This window comes from Chenopodium album, chromosome 23 (genome assembly GCF_948465745.1).
Source record: "Chenopodium album chromosome 23, dcCheAlbu1.1, whole genome shotgun sequence".
NCBI lineage: Eukaryota > Viridiplantae > Streptophyta > Magnoliopsida > Caryophyllales > Amaranthaceae > Chenopodium > Chenopodium album.
In genome coordinates, this window is record NC_137856.1 from 1,487,623 (window position 1) to 1,496,936 (window position 9,314).

A 9,314-nucleotide genomic window follows, 5' to 3' on the forward strand; every position below is an offset into this window, starting at 1 on the left:
AATTTCAGTTCAGTTCAGTTCAGTTCAGCTCCAATCAGTTCAGTTCAGTTCAGTTCCAATCAGTTCAGTTCAGTTCAGCTCTTAATTTCCCTCTCACATAAAATATTCATTTCAGCTTAATTCAGTTCAGTTCAGTTCCAATCAGTTCAGTTCAGTTCAGTTCAGTTCCAATCAGTTCAGTTCAGCTCCAATCAGTTCAGTTCAGTTCAGTTCAACTCAGTTCAGTAAATATGAACAGGCCCTTATTAGGACACTTATTAATCACTACTTTTCTTTATTATTGAATAACTAAATTTTATTTGCGCTTACTCTTAATAGGTGCAACCGGTCAACAATTGTTCAACAACTTGATACAACAATTTTGACACAAGTTAACATGTAATTGATCCATAAAATAAAACAAAATACTCCGTAATAGGCCACCAGACCTCAACTACAATTCGTGCCTAAAACCCATCGGAAAAACCCCAATCCTACCGGAATAACAACTCCATGCCTTTAGGATTGTTCAAAAACGAACCGATCTCCATTTGGGGAAATTCAGACAACCTCTAGTATGTTTCAGACAATATCATATAAGTTCACTTAAGTGAAATCAAGTGAGTAAAACATACTCTTAAATACTTAGGGACGGACAGAGCGTATCACATTAAAATTAAAATAGGGCAAGTCGTGTCAAGACTTGTCATTATTGCTCCAATCCTTTTATTTTGAAACAAATTATATCCATTTTCTCTCTAATTGTTAGATAAATTGGTACTTTGGATTAAGCTGAGACCTATCGTGTTGTGAGAAATTACGTAGTATAAAATAATGTAGAAAGTTACTATAGATGGAAATGATGCAAAAAAAAAAAAGAAAAAAAAAAGAAAAAAAAAGAGGAAGTATGTAATTCTTTAGGTTTTTTTTATCTGTCATGACCAACTATAGAATACAGTAAATTTATAAGGGGGCATGTTTGTAAAATCGTGTTAAAATACGGGCGTTACCTGGTTAGTAAGGGCCTGTTCTGATTGATGAACTGAGATAAGTAAACTAAACCGGATTGAATAGAGCTGAAATAAACTGTACAGAAAAAAATTAGGAACTATTGAACTAATGGTTTAGCGATTTACTTTATTTATTGCCTTATGAGAGATTGTTATATACACCCGAGTATACGGTACACCCAATAATATTTGTTTGTTCATTTGATGATAAAATGAGCAATAATCAACGAAATTAGCAAAAAGTACTCTTGAATGCACTGTGCACCCGGATGTATAAAACAATTTCTATTACCTTATTCGATATTTATACGGATCCGACCCACTTATAATTGGGATTGGTCACGGGTTAAAATGGGGCTCCAACCCATTGAATTGCTGTCAATGTTCTCTTTCTTAGCTCTCCATTGAAGCGCACTTGACAATCTCCATACTTGTATCCTCCATTGAAGCAGCTTTCTGAGGTAAGTTGTTTCCTTTTGTAATCAATCAATCATATCAATTTTAGGTTTATCTTTGAGGTAATCTAAATTTATTGTTTTAGGTTCTAAAAGCTGAAGTATTGGTTCTACTTACTAAGATTATGAAACATCACAAACCATCGATTATGCTGCTAGAAATGAAATTTATGACCCTAATTTGATAATTAAATCAAATATCCCTGAAATTATTTATGTGATTTTTTGAGCTTTTTTGATAATTGAATCAAATTTGGTTGCTAATGTATTGCAAAACCCTTTAATGTTAGGATTGAACTATGATTTTTTTTGTTAATTTTAATCAAATCTGGTTGCTATAATGTACTGCATAACCCTTTCCTTTAATGCTAGGATTGAACTATGATTTTTTTATTAATTGAATCAAATTTGGTGGCTAATGTATTGCATAACCCTTAAATGTTTGGAATGAATCATGAATTATTATTTGGTAATTGAATCAAATTTGGTTGCTAATGTATTGCAGAACCCTTTAATGTTAGGATTGAACTATGAAATTAGACCTTTTCTCCCTCCTGCCCTGGCTCAGAGACGAACACGGAGCTTTATACCCTCGGTTACAATGGATAGGATTGGTAGAGGTGGGTATGGTTTTGTGATTTCATTGGGGAAATGTAAGAGGAAGTCCCTCTCTATTTGTTGTTCAGCTCCTAAGCTGGTACGAGATCGTTCATTAGATAGGCATGTGATTAAGCAAAATCGAATTCGATTTGTGCAGAAGCTTAGGAATTTGCTTCTTTCGAAGCCTAAACACTACATGTCTATCCACGTTCTCTCCAAATGCCGTTCCTACTTATCTCTATCAAAGCCTCGGTCTATTCTCTCTATGGTCGAACGTTATCCTACCCTCTTTGAGCTTTTCTATGTGCCATATCCGCCTACTCCCCTTAATGCAACGAAAACAAACTCCCAACTATGTGTGCGTTTAACCCCAGCTGCTGAATCGCTTTCTTTGCGAGAAGCCCATCTTAAGTCTACTGCTTCTGTTGTGATGGCCAACAAGCTTCAAAAGCTTCTCATGCTTTCTCCTCATAGGAGGCTTGTTATGTCAAAGCTTGCACATTTGGGGCCTGATCTTGGTCTGCCACCCAATTTTAGGTCCCGTCTTTGCAATGAGAATCCTGGAAAATTCAAGATTGTTACTACATCCTATGGTAATGCTCTTGAACTTGTTTCTTGGGACCCAAATTTAGCGGAACCGTTGCCAAAGTTTAGAAATCACTCACCTGAGCTAATTGTGGATAGGCCTTTGAAATTTAAGCTAGTAAAATTAAGAAAAGGCTTAACTGTGAAGAGACGCCATCATGATTTTTGATTAGATTCGGAGAATTGCCTGATATATGTCCCTATAAGACTTCATTTGAAGAATTTCATAAAAGTTCTTTAGAAGCAGAAAAGAGGGCTTGCAGTGTAGTGAGGGAAATTTTGGGGATGACAGTTGAAAAGAGGACGTTGATAGACCATTTGACACATTTCAGAAAGGATTTTGGGCTACCCAACAAGTTAAGGGCTATGTTGGTTCGGCATCCAGAATTGTTTTATGTAAGTTTGAAGGGCCAGAGGGACACCGTGTTCTTGGTTGAGGCATATAATGATAATGGTGAACTCATCCAAAAGGATGAAGGTCTCCTTATCAAAAATCATTTGTTTGAGCTGGTCAGGCATGGCAAGAGAATAAGGCGAGAAATGAAATTGGCCTTAGCTAATGATGACACTCTCATTAAAGATCATCCTGTTAAAGTTGTTCATCAGGAGCTGGAACCATTTGATGATGTTACTGAAGATGATGGATTTGAGGATCTATTTGACGGGAATGATTCAGAATTTGAAATTTACGAGGAAGACAGTGATGAAGAGTATGATCAACCGGTGGATGTCAATGCAGAGCAGCAATTCTGGAGGCCTGAGGGTCATAGGGAAGACAGTGATACTTCTGAACGCTGGTAGTATTGAGTATTGACACTGTAAAAAGTTTATATTTAGGTTCTCTCTGGAAAGAAATGGAGTAAAAATATGAAGTAATGTAAGTTTTCCTGTAGCCATCATTTTCTGTATTCATGTAATTTTCTGTATATAGTGTTTTTATTACTTATTCTGGTCTGGTGATTCGGGTAAATATTTATTTTCCTTTTGTTTTTCTTGCTTTTCCCTTTTTCTAATTTGGGAATGGGGAAAGTTGCAAATGTTGTATTTGGCACAAATTGTATGTGATATCTGCTTGCAACCCAATATTCGAGTTTGGATTTTGCTGAGGTGGCTCATTCTTGTTGTGTTTCTCTAGTTATTACATTTTTCTATCAGCCTAAGGTAAACACATGTTGCTTGTATGCGATCTCTTCGGGCACTTTCCTTTTTATCATGCAAAGAGCTGAAGAATGAACTCCAAAAGTGCTCATCTTATAAAGTAATTGGCAGTTTCTGCAAGTATTTTATTCCAGACTTACTCTTATTGGTACGCCTTTTCTTCTTTTCATTTACGGAACATAAAACCTTAATTTATATTATCTTGCATGGACATGTGCTATGAATAATTTACATCTCTTGTTTCCAGCTATAACACTTCCTTTATGCTGTAACTCAAAATTTTAGAAGTCCTGGATCCTAAACTCTGCAATATAGGGCTTTACTTAGCATATTGTTTTATATTATGGCTTTTTTCATGAACTATTAATCATCAATGTTTGAGTACCGTTATATTTTCTTAGGTGATGACATTGGGACAATAACACATTGATATTGTGATGGACATAACTGTATCAGGAAACTTATAAGCAATACTGTAAACAATATTCTGAACTTCTAAACAATATCTGCTGTAGATATTGTACAAGCAGGTCTATTTTTGGAGCATTATGGATGGTCCCTTCTATCATTGGAGGGTTCCATAGTTTTTGCTCCAACATCAACTATGGCTTCTGATGACCGCGCACTATTAGAACTACTGTGTGGACAGATACGGGTCAAACATTTACCTCTTAGGTCATTCAAGACTCTAACCAATTCTTTTTAACCCTCCCTTTTTCTGATAACCCGCCTCTTGCATTTACTTCATCTTGCTGGTTCTGAACTGCTTATTCGTGCAATATTACAGAGGTATTCAGTATTTATGTAAGCTTGATGCTTCCTAGTCTTCATTAGGCATAAGCTCTTGGACATTTTATAGTCTTTTGTCTCTGTTTTCAGTTTTCCTTTCTTTAATGTCTTTCATTCAATAACTTAAGGTACATTCTAAAATGCTGCACCATTATATGGTGACATGGGAAGCTCTACTCTTAAGATTTTTTGTTTGATCTTAAATACCATAGCAATCTGTTGGGCATCTGACTTGTGTTTGGCAATTTCTCTTGTCCATGCTTCCTTAAATAGCATCATAAATTGTTGGTTTCAGTCAACTTATTCATCCACCCCTCCACCTCCTTACATGCTGTCGTTTCCTTTTTCTTTACTTCATCCCAGGTCTACTTTTTTTGTTAGGGATGATGCAGTGTTGTTTAACCATTTTACTTTGAAAAAAAAAATTGCGTTTCAGTTCTGTCTTGCATGCTTGCTAGCGAGTGTAAATGCTAATTATGGCCTCTTAAGGGCATCACTAACAGTGCTTGCAGTTTGCAAGTCCCTTGCTGGTTGCTTCATTGCTCAAGTGCACACTACATCAGGTGAATTATAAGGGAAAGTATGCAAAGTATCTATGATCCCTTTAGGCTGGAGTTTGTGGCAGTATAATCATGATGCATCAAAGATAGGTCTGTTTATGTCTACTTGTGTCAAGGTACCTTAATTGCAAGTCATTATTATCGAAGCTGCTTCTGAAGTTCTGATGATATTTTGTCGCAGCAACAAGCCAGCAATTGCAGGATTTACACTATTTTGCAGCAAGGAGCATTTCAAGATCCGAGAAGTTCTCTATAAGCAATTTACAAATGGCTTGACTTTTGTAATTCTGCATTAGTTACATCGTACATTCTCTAGAACTACACTGCAATTTACAAATGGCTTGCAGTACAACTCTTAAGATTTTCGGTTGATCTGCCATGGCAATTTGTCTTGTGTTTGCTGATTCCTCATGTTCATGTCCATGCTGTCTTAAATTATTGTCTTATGAATTGCTGGTTTCTGTCAAGTTATCCGTTGTCTCCCCGTCTTACCCTTACCCCCTGCCTCTCTTCTGCGGTGCATTATTAATATCTAAGAATTCGAAGAAGATCTTGTCCTGTGGTAGTTGGGGTGCAATTTTTCCATTGTTGTGTATGATTAGACTATCTTGTACACAGTTATTCTGATAGAGTTATTGTAATAGATTGGTGGGAGAAGCACCAAGTTCTCTCCTTTTTGTTCTCCTCTTGTAAAAGGAGACTAGTTATGATAGGAGGAGTACTTTTAGTTTGGTGAACAAGTCTCGTGATTGCTAGTCTCAAAAGTTTACAATGCTGGTTTACATCATATTTGTCTGAAGTTGTGTATAAATTTTAACACGCTTTGGCATACATCTTCTACATTATGTTGTTTATGAGACATTGTTGCTAGTTTTGTGTGGAAATTAATGTTTCTTGGTTGATTAATCAGGCTCTAAAAGGAGGGATGAGAGAGAAGGTATAACTGGCGACCAAGTTTGGGTTAATATAAGTTGATGGTAAGATAGAGGTGCGAGGTGATCCTGCCCATGTGAGGGCTGCTTGTGAGGCTAGCTTGAAGAGACTTGATGTTGATTGCATAGACTTGTTTTATCAGCATCGTGTTGGTACCCGTGTTCCCATTGAAAACACGGTTAGTGTGTTGAATCTCTCTTATTCATAGCTACCCCTATATGTTGATTCCAAGCTCAATTGTTCTTAGTGAGCATTATACTTAAATATTTATGCTTGTTTTCCGTTTACTGTTTTGCAAGAACTGAAAAAGGACAATACAAATGTTTATTGGGATCTTCCACGATGAATCTTAGTGGTTCTTGCTTTTGGTTTCATGTTTCAATTGACCACCAAAACATTCTGCTCTCTGATGTTTAATATAAATCATAATTATTTGTTAATACCGTGCTGCCCTTGCAGGCTGCTGCTCCTATCCATGATTCTGCTGTCCATCGTCCAGATAGGCAAACTAAAAAAACTGGTTGAAGAGGGAAAGATTAAGTACATTGGTCTATCAGAAGCATGTGTTGCAACAATCAGGAGAGCTCATGCTGTTCACCCCATAAAAGCGATGGAGTGGTCTTTGTGGACACGAGATTAGGAGGAAGAAATTGTGCCTACCTGCAGGTGAGTCCACTATCACCATTTTCTTTTAAAATAGTTACCTTGCAAGTTTTTTCTGCACAAAGTCCATCTTCCTCACCTATGGTTGGAAGTTTGGGGACCGTAATGGGTAGTTTTAATGGTTGTAAGTTTTATTTACTGATCTAAGTATATGAGCATGCTGTTGTTGATGTTGAACAGAGAACTTGGCATCAGAATAGTAGCATATAGCCCTTTAGGTCGTGGATTCTTTTCATTGGGACCCAAGGTGGTCGAAATTTTCTGTGAAGGTGACTACCGAAAGGTGTGTTCAAAGCATCTTATTATTGTGTAAACTTGCTATATTTTACTTAGTTGTCTTGTGGCGGGCATTGTAGATAAATTAAGGGAAAATCGTCTGCGTTGGTTTGGACATGTAAGACGGAGACCCGAGGGTGCACCGGTGCGAAGAGTGGAAGAGTGGGACCATGGAGGGATTAAACGAGGAAGAGGGAGACCAAAGATGACTTGGTTGGAAGGAGTGAGGAAGGATATGAAGTGCATGGATTTACGTGAGGATGAAGTTTTGGATCGTAAGGGATGGAGGAGAAAGATTTATGTTGATGACTACACGGAATAATCAAATTTGGTTCATGTTAGCCGACCCCACTTTTGGGATTAAGGCTTTGATTGATTGATTGTCTTTTGGCTCAAAAAATAAATAAAAATAGCCTCTCTTGAAAATATAGGATTAGGCTTTAAGAGTCTCTTCATTATTGCTCAATTTAGACTGTTTGGATTCGATTATCTTTCTAAGGCAGTAGTCTTGTTAGCGGTTTTATTGGGCATAATGTCTAATATCAAGCAAAGGTGTGTTACAGTATGATATCAAGCAAAGGTGTTTGTACAACAGTTCGAAAAACCTTATATAATCCACTGTAATCTTAAGCACAATTTGAAGATTACTGTACTTTTTGTAGGCTATTGTACTTTCAATGTTTGAGCTTGAAAAGAAAAATCATGGAACTATATTGGAACAGAGGGAGTATAATTTTTGTTAATTTCTAGTTTTTCAATTTCAGTTATTATTCGTAGCAGCTTAATATATATTTTGGCTACTAATATAAAGGGAGAAAAAAGAGGGTCAATTGTGAGAATTTTTCTTAGGCTATGTTTGGTAACATTGGTTCATCTAGTTTTGTCTTAAATTATTTATTATTTTATCTAAACTTATTTTTAATTTATATGAACTTATTTTATTATTTGATTTTTTTTTCTAAAAAAAAAGATTAATTAATACGAAACAAGTAGACCCTTAATAGACTTTGTATTTCGTACTTAATTTTGCATGTTTTTCTTCTCTTCTCACTCATCCCTTTTGATTTTTTGGTAAATAATCCTGCTGATTCAAACTCTTGTAGAACATACCAAGGTTCTTGCCTGAAAACCTTGAGCTTAACAAACATGTTTTGAACGGGTTAGTGAAATGGCTGCAAGGAAAGGGTGCACTGCCTCGCAGCTCGCTCTTGCTTGGGTTCATCATCAAGGGGATGATGTCTGTCCTATTCCGGGAAGTCGGGAACAAGCAAGATTAACAATCTGAACCAAAATATTGAGGCCTTGTACACTTGTTGTTTGTTTTAAATTTCTTATCCATCACTTCATTGTTTAGGTCATTTGGGGACACAACTTTATTGTTTGTCTTCGATTGCAAACTTCAGCATTTTCGAGTGAGCTTTAACTCTATAATCTAAGTCTCTTGGTGTTTTTTCCCTCAAAAAAAGTCACTTGGTGTTTTCTCCTTTTCTAAAATCTAGGTTGGGCTTCTAAACAAGGCTATTCCTCTAGAACTCCTTGTTTGGCCCAAGGATTGTTTCTCAAGCAAAGAAATCTTCAAAAGCTTGCCAAATACGAAGTATAGTCTAATAGTAATTTATACTTCGTATATCGTATTCATTTTTATTAATCTTATTACTCGAATTACTATGACCAAATTAAAGGTATTGGATGATAGGTTTTTATTTGGAATAATTGGTTTTAATAATTCCAATTTTCGATAATTTTGAAATAATCTTAAATTTGGAGGTTGTTTTCTTTCTTTAATCTCAAACTAGTCAACAAAAGTCAATCAAACAAAGCCTTAATCCCATAAGTGGGGTTGACTACATGAACCAAATTTGATTATTTTGTGAAGTCACCCACAAAAATCTTCCTTCTCCGTTCCTTACGATCCAATGCTTCATCCTCAACCAAATTCCTATGCTTCATATCCTTCCAAACAACAAACACAAAATTTTAGCAACTTTATTGTGATAGCTAGAGGGGGTTTGTGGATGTTTGGAGGGGAAGAAGAGGGGCTTCGAGAGGAGGGATGGGGGTTATGGAGAAGGGGGTGGTGGTTCAAGGGGAAGAGGGAGGTTGACGGGACGGCTGGGGCGGTGGCTGACAGATGGGTGGAGGGGAATGGGTGGGTTTTCCGATAGGGGAAAGGGAGAGGGGTGGGTGGGGTTTGGGATTCTGGTGGGAAGGGGATGCTTTTTTAAAGTTAAATTTTTAAATTTTTTTTAAACCAATAAATATCCAACATGTGGCAAACAACTTGCTTAAAATTTTTTAAAGCTTTT

General features: G+C 36.6%; 1 long non-coding RNA gene and 1 pseudogene across 2 annotated transcripts; both read left to right on the forward strand.

Moving 5' to 3' along the window:
• Nucleotides 1-1,331: 1,331 nt before the first annotated feature.
• Nucleotides 1,332-3,621, forward strand: LOC145609103 (protein WHAT'S THIS FACTOR 1 homolog, chloroplastic-like; annotated as a pseudogene). The gene is made up of 2 exons (XR_014105976.1): nt 1,332-1,450; nt 1,950-3,621. The product of XR_014105976.1 is annotated as a protein WHAT'S THIS FACTOR 1 homolog, chloroplastic-like (transcript).
• A 1,636-nt stretch (nt 3,622-5,257) lies between these two features.
• LOC145609104 (uncharacterized) lies at nt 5,258-8,415 on the forward strand. Its single transcript, XR_014105977.1, has 4 exons — nt 5,258-6,247; nt 6,529-6,735; nt 6,913-7,015; nt 8,112-8,415. It is a non-coding gene; the product is annotated as an uncharacterized LOC145609104 (long non-coding RNA).
• Nucleotides 8,416-9,314: the final 899 nt, after the last annotated feature.